At 38.5% G+C, this 12,259-nt stretch overlaps 1 long non-coding RNA gene across 1 annotated transcript; it reads right to left on the bottom strand.

Moving 5' to 3' along the window:
* Positions 1–3,321: 3,321 nt before the first annotated feature.
* On the bottom strand, positions 3,322–6,506 carry LOC145716119 (uncharacterized). The gene is made up of 2 exons (XR_014138527.1): positions 4,972–6,506; positions 3,322–4,582 (listed from the first exon to the last, which is right to left on the bottom strand). It is a non-coding gene; the product is annotated as an uncharacterized LOC145716119 (long non-coding RNA).
* Between the last annotated feature and the right edge of the window lie 5,753 nt (positions 6,507–12,259).

Genomic DNA, 12,259 nt, shown 5'->3' with positions numbered 1-12,259 from the left:
CTTGGTCATGGTGGATGATCCTTTTAATGTATTGTTGGATCCTATTAGCTAGGATTTTGTTGAGGATTTTGGAATCTATATTCATCAGGGATATCAGTCTGAAATTCTCCTTTTTGATGGGGTCTTTGCTGGTTTGGGGATTAAGGTAATGCTCGCCTCACAGAATGAGTCTGAAAGCTTTCCTTCTGTTTCTATTTTTTGAAACAGCTTCAGGAGAATAGGTATTATTTCTCTGAATGTTGGTAGAATTCCCCAGGGAATCCATCAGGCCCTGGACTCCTGTTTTTTGGGAGGTTTTTGATCACTGCTTCAATTCTGTTACTGGTCATTGGCCTATTCAGGTTATCAATTTCTTCCTGTTTCAGTCTTGGGAGTTTATAGGTTTCCAGGAAAGCCTCCATTTCATCCAGGTTGCTCAATTTATTGGCATATAGTTGTTGATAATAATTTCTAATAATTGTTTCTATTTCCTTGGTGTTAGTCATGATCTCTCCCCTTTCAGTCATAATTTTATTAATTTGGGTACTTTCTATTTTCTTTTGGATAAGTCTGGTCAGTGGTTTATTGATCTTATTAATTCTTTCAAAGAACCAGCTTCTAGTTTCGTTGATCTGATCTACTGTGTTTCTGGTTTCTAAATCATTGGTCTCTGCTCTAATCTTAATTATTTCTTTTCTAATGCATAGCTTAGGCATTGTTTGTTGCTTTTTCTCTGGTTCTTTAAGGTGTAAAGTTAGTTGCTGAATTTGGGATTTTTCTATTTTTTTGATTGAGGCTTGGATGGCTATGTATTTCCCCCTTAGGATGGCCTTTGCAGTATCCCATCCAAAAGACTCCACCCCCAAATTACTAGAACTCATACAGTAATTCAGTAATGTGGCAGGATACAAATCAATGCACAGAAATCAGCTGCTTTCTTATACACTAACAATGCAACTGTAGAAAGAGAAATTAGGGAAACAATTCCATTTACAATAGCACCAAAAACCATAAGCTACCTTGGAATAAACCTAACCAAAGAGGTAAAGGATCTATACTCTAGGAACTACAAAACGCTCATGAAAGAAATTGAAGAAGACACAGAAAGATGGAAAAACAGTCCATGCTCACGGATTGGAAGAATAAACATTGTTAAAATGTCTATATTACCCAGAGGAATCTATACCTTCAGTGCAATCCCGATCAAAATTCAGTGTCATTTTTCAAAGTGCTGGAACAAACATTCCAAAAATTTGTATGGAATCAGAAAAGACCCTGAATCGCCAAGGAAATGTTGAAAAAGAAAAACAAAGCTGGGGGCATCACGTTGTCTGATTTCAAGCTATATTACAAAGCAGTGATCACCAAGACAGCATGGTACTGGCACAAAAACAGACATATAGACCAATGGAACAGAATAAAGAGCCCAGATATGGACCCTCAACTCTATGGTCAAATAATCTTCGACAAAGCAGGAAAAAATATGCAATGGGAAAAAGACAGTCTCTTCAATAAATGATGCTGGGAAAATTGGACAGCTATATACAGAAGAATGAAATTCAACCATTCTCTAACACCATACACAAAGATAAACTTAAAATGGATGAAAGACCTCAATGTGAGACAGGAATCCATCAAAATCCTAGAGGAGAACATAGGCAGTAACCTCTTTGACATAGGCAACTTCTTTCAAGATTCATCTTCAAAGGCTAATGAAACAGAAGCAAAAATGAACTTTGGTGACTTCATCAAGATAAAAAGCTTCTGCAGAGCAAAGGAAACAGTCAACAAAACAAAGAGGCAACCCACAGAATGGGAGAAGATATTTGCAAATGACACTACAGATAAAGGGCTGGTATCCAAGATCTATAAAGAACTTCTCAAACTCAACACCCAAAAAACAAATAATCAAGTCAAAAAATGGGCAGAAAACATGAAAAGACACTTCTCCAAAGAAGACATATAAATGGCTAACAGACACATGAAAAAGTGTTCATCATCATTATCCATCAGGGAAATTCAAATCAAAACCCTACTGAGATGCCACCTTACACCAGTTAGAATGCCAAAAATTGACAGGGCAAGAAACAACAAAAGTTAGAGAGGTTGTAGAGAAAGGGGAACCCTCTTACACTGTTGGTGGGAATGCAAGTTGGTACAGCCATTTTGGAAAACAGTGTGGAGGTGCCTCAAATAATTAAAAATAGAGCTACCCTATGACCCAGCAATTTCACTCCTGGGTATTTACCCCAAGGACACAGATGTAGTGAAAAGAAGGGCATATGCACCCCAATGTTCATAGCAGCAATGTCCACAATAGCCAAACTGTGGGAAGAGCCGAGATGCCCTTCAACAGATGAATGGATAAAGAAGATGTGGTCCACATATACAATGGAATATAACTCGGCAATCAGAAAGGATGAATACCCAACTTTTACTTCAACATGGATGGGACTGGAGGAGATTATGCTAAGTGAAATAAGTCAAGCAGAGAAAGTCAATTATCATATGGTTTCACTTATTTGTGGAACATAAGGAATAGCATGGAGGACATTAGGAGAAGGAAGAGAAAAATGAAGGAGTGGGAGATCAGAGGGAGAGATGAACCATGAGAGACTATGGACTCTGAGAAACAAACTGAGGGTGTTAGAGGGGAGGGGGGTGGGGGGATGGGTTAGCCTGGTGATGGGTATTAAGGAGCACGTACTGCATGGAGTACTGGGTGTTATATGAAAACAATGAAGCGTGGATCACTACATAAAAAACTAATGATGTATTGTATGGTGATTAACATAATAAAATAAATGGAATAATTTTTTTTAAATAATAAAGCCAAAAAAAAGCACCTAACCAAATTTAGGAATCTTGGGATACTTTCCCATTGTTTGTTCCTTTCCCATAGCTATCCAACAAATCAATTAATTAAAAAAAAAGATAAAGCAATTCCACCTGACACCACTTGTATCCTTTCCTTTCTCCATAGCACTTTATACCATCTGACATGTTATGCATCTACTTGTTTGCTTATTATCTGCTTCCCCATTAGAATGCAAGCTTCATCAAGGGGAGAGCTTTCTTTTTCTTTTGCCACGGAATCCCCAGTCTCCATAACAATGCCTTACACATAGAAAGTAGTACTGAATGAGCATTTGATGAATGAATGAATGAATGAATGAATACACTCAAGATAGTACCTGCCATACCTGATGGTATCTGTTGTCTTCATTGTCATCATCATCTTTATTATTATCTCACATGAATTGCAATCTCCCCTGGATTTTCTCTGGAATGTTAGTTGCCAAAAAATTCTTGATTATTTGGAAATGACTACTGATCTTTACATTCTCTTTGGGCACTAGTCAGTCCTTAGCTACAGTTACTAGAGGCAACTAGAATCTATGTGGATTTTGTGCCTTGTATATTATGACATGTCAACAATGTTTTTTTTAATATATGTGTATTTTTTATTATGTTCAGTTAGCCGCTGTATAGTCGTACATCATTAGTTTTTGATGTAGTGTTCAATGGTTCATTAGTTACGTATAACACCCACTGCTCATCACAACATGTGCCCTCCTTAATAATGTTTAATATGATCAAAGCCTGGCTTATGCAAGTGTGAAGCAGATTAAATTTGGCACACTTCATCTCTCCTTTCTGAACTTTTCTTTCTTTTCTGAGCTTTCTGTCACTTAGATCAAAGCTTAGTTCTCCCATCCTGGAGAAAATTTGCCTTATAAACAAATTCAAAGTTAGCTATTAGTGATTTAAAATATCATCTCTTTCAGAATGTTTGTATTTTAATATAGGACAGTAGGGACAGAGTGATACATATCCTGATGCTCAGAATCCCTAATGGTGGAAGATGTTGGAGTGTGTTAGAATTGGGGAGGCAGAGAGGGAAATATTCCCACTGTACTTTAAGTGACATTATTGGGGAGACTTCTTGGCCCATGCATAGTTAGTGGTCTTGATCACCTCATTCTTCACTTACAAGCTTACCCCTTCTAAATAACAAGTATGAGAGGGCAGAGGACAATAATGGACTCCAATAACACCAAAATGCTCTCCAGTTAACACTATCATTCTTTCATGTAAACTTGATATAGGGAAAACAGCATGGGATTCTGAGTTAGAAGTTCTGGCCCTGCCTCTAATTAAGAAATATTACTTTTTCACTGCTAAGGGCCTCAGTCACACATATATGGGATATGATGGCTAATGATCTTCCAGAACTAAAATTAATGATTTTTACAGTTCCGTAATTAAGTACAAGTTGATAGCTGAGCTTTTTTTTTTTTTTTAAGATTTATGTATTTGAGAGAGAGAGAGAGCACATGAGTGGAGGGTAGGGGCAGAGGGAGAGGGAGAGAGAAACTCAAGCAGACTCTAGGCTGAGTGCAGAGGCTGAAGCAGGGTTCCATCTTACCACCCCAAGATCAGACCTGAGCTGAAACCAAGAGTCGAACACCTTAACTGACTGAGCTCCCCAGGTGCCCCCCTGGGAAGCTCTTTTCCCCCAGGGAAAAGAGAGTGGCTATAAGTTTTCATAAATGCCATAGGTTACAGTGCCATGGGATTCAGAACCAGTCTGAGAAGGAGTCTGATAATTCAAGAATAATCATTAAACTTTTACTTTCAAGAGGACAAAATTAGGAGGATGATATGTCTCACTTAGTGAAACTGATTCCTTAGAGTATCTAATTTTCTTTTCTGTACTACCCAGGGTGGGGTTCCCAAAAGTTAAGGAGAATAAGGATCCTCTCAGGTATATGTTGTATCCTACAGACACTGAATCACTACTGCTAGAGGACATGCTTCTCTTTCCCCATTAGGGAAAATCTTATATATGAAGTCTAGGGGGAAAGATTTCTAAGGGAGAGTTTGTACTGTGTTCACCCATATCATGTATGTTTACCTTTGGTCAGCACCCTATTTTTCTCATGTTTTAAATGGAGTGAACTTTGCAAGCAGAAAGGAAAACAGAAGCACAAGATCTTTCACTATGTATGTGTTTTGTGAAAAATAAATTGAAACCAAACGAATTCAAGGCTGATATTTTGCTTACTAGACTAGAAAATGAGTGCTCTGTTTCCCAGATCCTTTGCTATGGTTTTCGATGCTCTCCAGTGAGCACATCCCCTGGTCCAGAGGAAAAGAAACTTATACTATTGTCTGAATATTCCCCTTATTTTACCTTTCTTTGTATAATAAAGTTCTTTTTTGAACTTAGGAACCTGATGCAAAATCACGAATCTAGGGCGAGAAGGGTGGGGAGGCCTATGCATGGGAAACTACTAGAACTTTCTAAGCGTAAGTCAGACAACCTACATGTCTGCAAACATGGAGCCTCCAACCAAGTACACAAAATGTGGTCCAGCACACACACTGCCAGGGGTAGGGGTGTGTGTGTGTGTGTGTGTGTGTGTGTGTGTGTATTCAGGCACATGTACATACAACACAACACAACTCAAGGGATGCCTCAGCAGTGTGGCTTGGTAGTGACAGTGTGTCTAAGTCTGGGTCTCTCAGATTTCACAATCAGTTGATTTAATAAAATTTAAAAAGTCATATTTTCTCTCAAAGTTTTGATAAAAATAGGGAAAAGGCAGCCCAGCTGATCTGGCAGAATTAAGAATACTCCTCCTGATTCTGTCTTTGGTGGCTTGGAGGTGGGTTAGTAAGTGAAGAAGATGAGATCTGAGTGCTTATCTCCTCTCACCATCGAAGGTGATATGAAACATGCCACCCTTGCAAGAGTGTGACCTCTCACACCATGTGGGTCAGCTTGGAGAAGGGTGCATGGCTGCGTTCTGCCCCCGCAGCATGGCGGGAGGTCTGGGCCTCTGTGTGTCTATGCTCAGTTCACTGCTGCCAGCCCTAGCTGTAGGGAGTGGGGCACACTCTTTCACCAATCTAGGCCTCAACTTGCCTGTGGAAATGAGGAAGTGTAATATGATAACCTCTAAGTTTCCTCGTGTTCTCACACCTTGTTGCTAGCACCTTGGTTCTTGGAGCAGCAGCATCGACACCACTTGGGAGCTCATTAGAAATGACATCCGCGGCCTCAGCCCAGACTAAATGCATGAGAATCTGTCTTTTTTTAATGGAGTGTTTTAGCTTGTAGCTGTGACACCCCAAGATGGTTCATGTGCACATTAATATTTAAAAGGCATTGCTCTGATGTTCTTTTTTATTCATCTGATTATTTAATCAACAATCATTAATGTCAGCACATTATAAGCGTGACTCTATATTGATCATGACTAGATTGTTTCATCTACACTTAAAATGAGTAAGAATGTATGACTCTGTGTGTGTGTATGTGTGTGTAACAGAGAACGGGGGAGAGATTTTTCTGTAAAATGGAGAAATAACCAGGTTTTTAAAAATTAGATTTTTATAGTTTGACTATTGTAAACATTGCTGCGATAAACATTGGAAAGAGCCCAGATGTCCATCAACACATGAAGAGATAAAGAAGATGTGGTATATACATACAGCAGAATATTATGCAGCCATCAAAAAAAAAATGAAATCTTGCCATTAGCAATGATGTGGATAGAACTAGAGGGTACTATGCTAAATGAAATAAGTCAATCAGAGAAAGACAATTATCATATGATCTCACTGATATGAGGAATTTGAGAAACAAGACAGAGGATCATAGGGGAAGCGAGGGAAAAATGAAACAAGATGAAACCAGAGAGGGAGACAAACAATGAAAGACTCTTAATCTCAGGAAACAAACTGAAGGTTGCTGGAGTGGAGGGGGGTGGGAGGGATGGGGTGGCTGGGTGATGGACACTGGGGAGAGTCTGTACTATGGTGAGTGCTGTGAATTGTGTAAGACTGATGAATCACAGACCTGTACCCCTGAAACAAATACATTATATGTTAATTAAAAAATTAGATTTTTAAACTTTTTAAACTTGACTTTACTTAGAATGAAAAATTAACTATGTTTTTCTTACAATGGAGATAGCCCTGTGCTTAGAGTGAAAATGTATTTGAGAAAGTAAAATAAAGCCTAGGAAAGAAATGTTTAAAGGGTCTTTGATTTGAAATTCTAAAATAATTTTTCAGCAGTATCTGAAAAATACTACTCAATTATGTTAAATTAAATAAGCTTTGTGCATTCCTTCTGTCCAAAGCACAGTGCTAGGTCTGCAGAGGACAGATATCCAAGGATTCTAAGATTCTAAGGTGTGAGAATAGGAAGGGACCATGGAGATGGTTTCGTCCATCCCAGGTCCTCTCTGTATAGATGAAAAGACTAAGGCTTAGATAGATTGGTGATCTCTATCCAGTGTCACACAGGTAGAGACAGAGCTGGGACAATCAGGTCTTAGAAAGTAAGGTTGGGGGTTTTGAAGATCAGTTCAAATAAGTGCTAATGAGGGCTTGGTCGGAATGTTGGCAGTGTGAGTGGAGGAGAGGGTAAGAGAAGAATAAAAGAGATGAATGAGAAATAGCTGGAGTAGTCTCTTCAGAACTTGAGTACTCCTTGCCTGTAGGGCAGTAATGAAGGGTGGACAGGAGTCATAGGTGGCCACAGAGTTGTGAGCATATGTGATGTAAAGAATGGCATTTTTAAAGAGCAGAGGGATGCAGCAAGGGGAGGTTTTAACACTGAACATTTATCACATGGAGAAATTCAGGAGCTTACCTATAACTCTCCTACCAGTAGTACTTGTTTCTGTTTTTAACTTCCAACCTCACTTTGGCAATGGTCCTTCTCCACTTCTTCAAATCGGATTCATCTTCAAAGGCTTTCCCCTCTTCTATGGAGCCTTCCTTGACAATAAAATCTCATTCTACGCTCATGCCAAATGCTTGGAGCTCTTATTGTTCTTATCACTCATCAAGTACTTAATGATATACAGCAGCAGGTGATCTGTTTTATTCATTACTGATACACTCATTCAAATAATGTTCTGTTTCCAGGCGCTGTGAGCACAGACTGTGTCCTTCTCCACATGAAGCTTACATTATGATGGGAGAGACACATCATAAACAACAAATAAAGATACAATACATACACAAAGCAATTTCACATAGCGACAACAAAGCAGAGTGATGTGATAGAGACTGGGGACTACTATTGAATTTTTTTTAATGGAGTGTTTTAGCTTGTAGCTGTTTTCTCTCTCCCAACTAGACTATAAGTTCCTCAAGGGTAGGCCAGTTTTTTTTTTTTTAAAGATTTATTTATTTATCTGAGAGAGCGAGGGAGCAGTGGGGAGGGCAGAGGGAGAGGGAGGGAGAGAGAGAATCTTAAGCAGACTCTCCACTGAGTGCAGAGCCTGACAGGGCTCGATCTCATGACCTTGAGATCATGACCCTGAGATCATGACCCGAGCAGAAACCAACAGTCAGACACCCAACCGTCTGAGCCACCCAGTCGCCCCCAGGGGTAGGCCAGTTCTTTGTTACTTTGGCATCCCTCATAACAGTGTAGCCTACTGATGACAGAGTAAGATCTTATCAGCTTTGTTTTTGGAATAAATGTCTGTTGAATGTTTTACTCTAGATCCTTTTCTATGATCAACTCTGGTTGATACTAATATTTGTATTTTTTGCTGGCCAGGTAGCAATGGTGCTGTCGGTATGGAGGAAAATACTGTTGGTATGAAGTGGGTTGTATGTTGGGAAGTGCAGAAGAAACGAACAGATGTGTATTCACAAATCTTCCCAAAGAAATTGGCCTTTCAGATGTAAGCAGTGTATGACTCTTGAGTATCTCAAGGCTCCTTTGTCTGTTGGCAGTGAGAATTTATAACCCTCATTGTTAGAATTGTGTATTTTTCAAGCTAGAGTCACTCCTAGGTGCTGAAAGATTCTCAAACCACCTCATTTGTGCCAAAGTATTTCCAGTTAACTCCCTAAAACATGCTTTTATCTCAGCTTCCCTGAACTTTTTAGGTAATGCCAGCATTTTAAACAATTTTGTTGTTTTCCTTTTAACTTTCTGATCTGACTAATTTAATTCTGAGTCATAAACCTCTAAAGTTTATTAACAGATCTAATCATCCCAAAAGTTTGTTTAGAGCAGCTACTCCTTTAATTTCTCATGGAGTTGACAGGAAATATTTCCAACTTCAAATAGGCCTGCAGACTTTTGTGTGTGATTTCACATTTTTGTATATTTCAGGTGGGGATTATAACAAACTGACTAAATTACTACATAGGAAATTTCTTAAATGAAAAAAAAAACACTCAAGAAAAAAGCTGGTTAGAGAGGAATGTGATGAAAGTATAACAAAATAGATCTGAATCAGTTATGCCGAAGTTTGGCACACGAATTCCAAAGTAAATACCCCCGTTTCTACCTTGGTTACCACCTTAAGGTCTGGAAGTCATAATCTGGTCTGAGTATGACTGGTGTTCGTTTCTGGTATGATGGTGCTGTTACCCTGTCACCCTGGGGCCTGAGGAGAGACTTCTGGGTGTCTGTGCAGAGGGCCCTGGCAGGTCTAGTCTCTGGTGAGCTGCTGGCCACATGCAAACAGGCCCCCAACCCTTCCAGACACTGTGCCCTTTGCCTGTCTTCTCAGATGGGTATTCAGATGTTCACTCAGCCTTGCTTTGGTTCCCCCTTTGACCTTGTTTCAGGGTTTCTCCCTGACTGAGCTGTCTTTGGCAGCTGGGTGAAAGTATCCCAACTCTCAGAACCTTACTCCTTGGTCCAGGCTTCTCATGTAGGTGTCCCTAGCAGATCCTTCCTAACCCTGGGGTTAGGACCCAGACAAGCTTTAAATCTTGTTAATTTTGACATTTGGAAGAAGTTCTTTAAAAACATCCAGGAATGTGCTATAGAAGTTGAAAATTGTGATACATTGACTCTCTGCTTTTTTTCAATTCAGACATTAGGATAAGTAATATTTAGAATTCTAGGTGTGTTATTAATGAAAAAAGATCTTTGCCTTTATACCGACCTAGCTGATTCTCCTTAATTTGCTTTTTAAATTCTTTTAACAAATACTGAGTGCTTCTCATGTGTCAGGCAGGAGGGCAGGTACGTGTGGTTCCTCCTCTAATGAAGCTGATATTCTACGGGACACACATGAAAAAGGAAACCAAAGAATAAATGAAATGATTAATAATGTGGTCTTGCTCTGATGGAAACAAATACAAGAATGAGTGGGTGGGGGAGGGAGGAAGAGAGAGAACATTCAACTGGTCTTACAGTTGTCAATTATTTTTATTTTTAATTTTCTTTTAATGGAGAACTTGACCACTAACTGCAAATCTCACTCACAGAGTAAGTAATTAGTGATGAGAAAAACCTTCAGTTTTCTTTTGAGACTTATTGATACAAAAAACAAAAACCAAACCCCAAACAAGGGGCCATTACAATTCAATTATCTTAGGGCTTATGCTGGTTTATTATTGAGAATGGTTTTTTTTTTTAATGGCTTAAAAATCATTCATGCTTTTTCTCTAAATTATAACCATTTTCTCCCCCTAATCTTGTAAGATTAACATGCAATGTCAAGACTACCATGGCTAATGTGAAATACCTCATTAGTAATTTTTAATTCTGATTGCATGTTGAAGTGGTAATATCTTAGACATATTGGGTTAAATAAAATATATTACCAAAACTAATTTTACCTGTTTTACTTTACTTTTTAAATGTGGCTATGAGAAAACTTTTAATTACATGTATGACTCTCGTATTGTTATTGAGTTGACTGCTATAGAATCTTGTTATGAAAATTTGATTATTATTTGGATGGACTCTGGTTTAAGATGTACACCTTTAATAATTACTACTAAAAAAAGAGAAAAATATGTAAGTTGGTTGGAGAGGATGTTAATTATATCCCCTAACATCTTTTATAAAAATCCACTGCAGTTTTTACTTTTGCCAGTAGTCAAAAATTTCTTGAAAAGAGGGAGTTTGCATTTTGATATATTCTTTGCTTCTTAACCATATGCTAGATATTTGTATTATTTGGCTACACTTTGTTAGTGACCTAATCTTGTCACACTGGTCTATCAAAAACCTCACAATTTTGTATAAGAAAAAAAGATTAAGAAAAAGAATCCCCCACATTTACAAAGATTTATAGATAGTAAAGAATTGAAGAGTGAGAAAAGTAATTTAGATTTATCAAGCATGAAAGAAATACTGAAATTAACTTTTGGTTTGACACATTTGGTTTGACATTTCTCAGATGATATAATGGTAGGAAGGAGAAGGAAATGAAAAGATCATTTTCAAATGGTAAACATGGCACCATACAATTATTTTTCCCCTGTGTTTTTTTTTTAAGATTTTTATTTATCTATTTGAGAGACAGAAAAAGAGAGGGAGAGGGAGAGAGAGCATGAGTAGGGGCGAGGGGCAAAGAGAGAAGGAGAAGCAGACTCCCCACTGAGCAGGGAACCCGATCCCAGGACTCCAGGATCATGACCTGAGCCAAAGGCAGCCGCTTAACCAACTGAGCCACCCAGGCGCCCCTCCCCTTTGTTTTAAATATAGTTCCTGACACTTTTATTCCAGGCAAAACCCAGAAGAGTCCGGAGGCAAATTAAAAAAAGTATCTGACAGAATTACTAAGGCCAAATACAGTATGCTCAGTTGTTCATTCAAATGGTTTTGTTATTCTTCCTGGCTTCGGTTAGTACTAAGATCCTTTGTTTCTAGGCCACCACTCAATGAGAACAGAGAAGAGATGAGTGGGAACAAAACGGAAAAGAAAAGATCGCCCCAAGGTGAAAAGAGACATTTGTCTCTGGGGCACATACAAATGCCCGTTACAGAAGTCTGCCCTTCTCCAGTTTCTCTTCCCACACTTTTAGTTATCCACCATCCAGAAGCAGATGATCCTCCTTCTGACAGATTGTGAGAAGTCAACAGTAACCTAACACTACATCACCATGCCAATGTCATTCATCTCTCTTGGTCTCATCACGTAGGTGTTTTATCATCTCATGTCCTCCCAAGAAGGGTGAGTATAGTACAATAAGATCTTTTGAGAGAGAGAGAGAGACCACATTCACATAACTTCTATTATAGTATATTATTATAATTGTTCTATTTTATTATTAGTTATTCTTGTTAATCTCTTACAGTGCCTAATGTGTAAATTAAACTTTATTATACCTGTGTATGTCTAGGAAGAAGCAGAGTATATACATATGAAGTATTTGGTCCTATCTGTGGTTTCAGGCATCCTCTGGGGTTCTTAGATAAGGAGGGGACTACTGTATACTCAGTGTTCAATTAGTGAAATTTGTTTAAACACAACCATAAAATTCTCCTAACCTA

This window comes from Leptonychotes weddellii, chromosome 1, assembly GCF_054177405.1.
Source record: "Leptonychotes weddellii isolate Sample4059 chromosome 1, ASM5417740v2, whole genome shotgun sequence".
NCBI classification, from domain to species: Eukaryota; Metazoa; Chordata; class Mammalia; order Carnivora; family Phocidae; genus Leptonychotes; species Leptonychotes weddellii.
The sequence above is the reverse complement of the archived record's forward strand: the minus strand, read 5'-3'. Positions and strand labels throughout refer to the sequence as shown.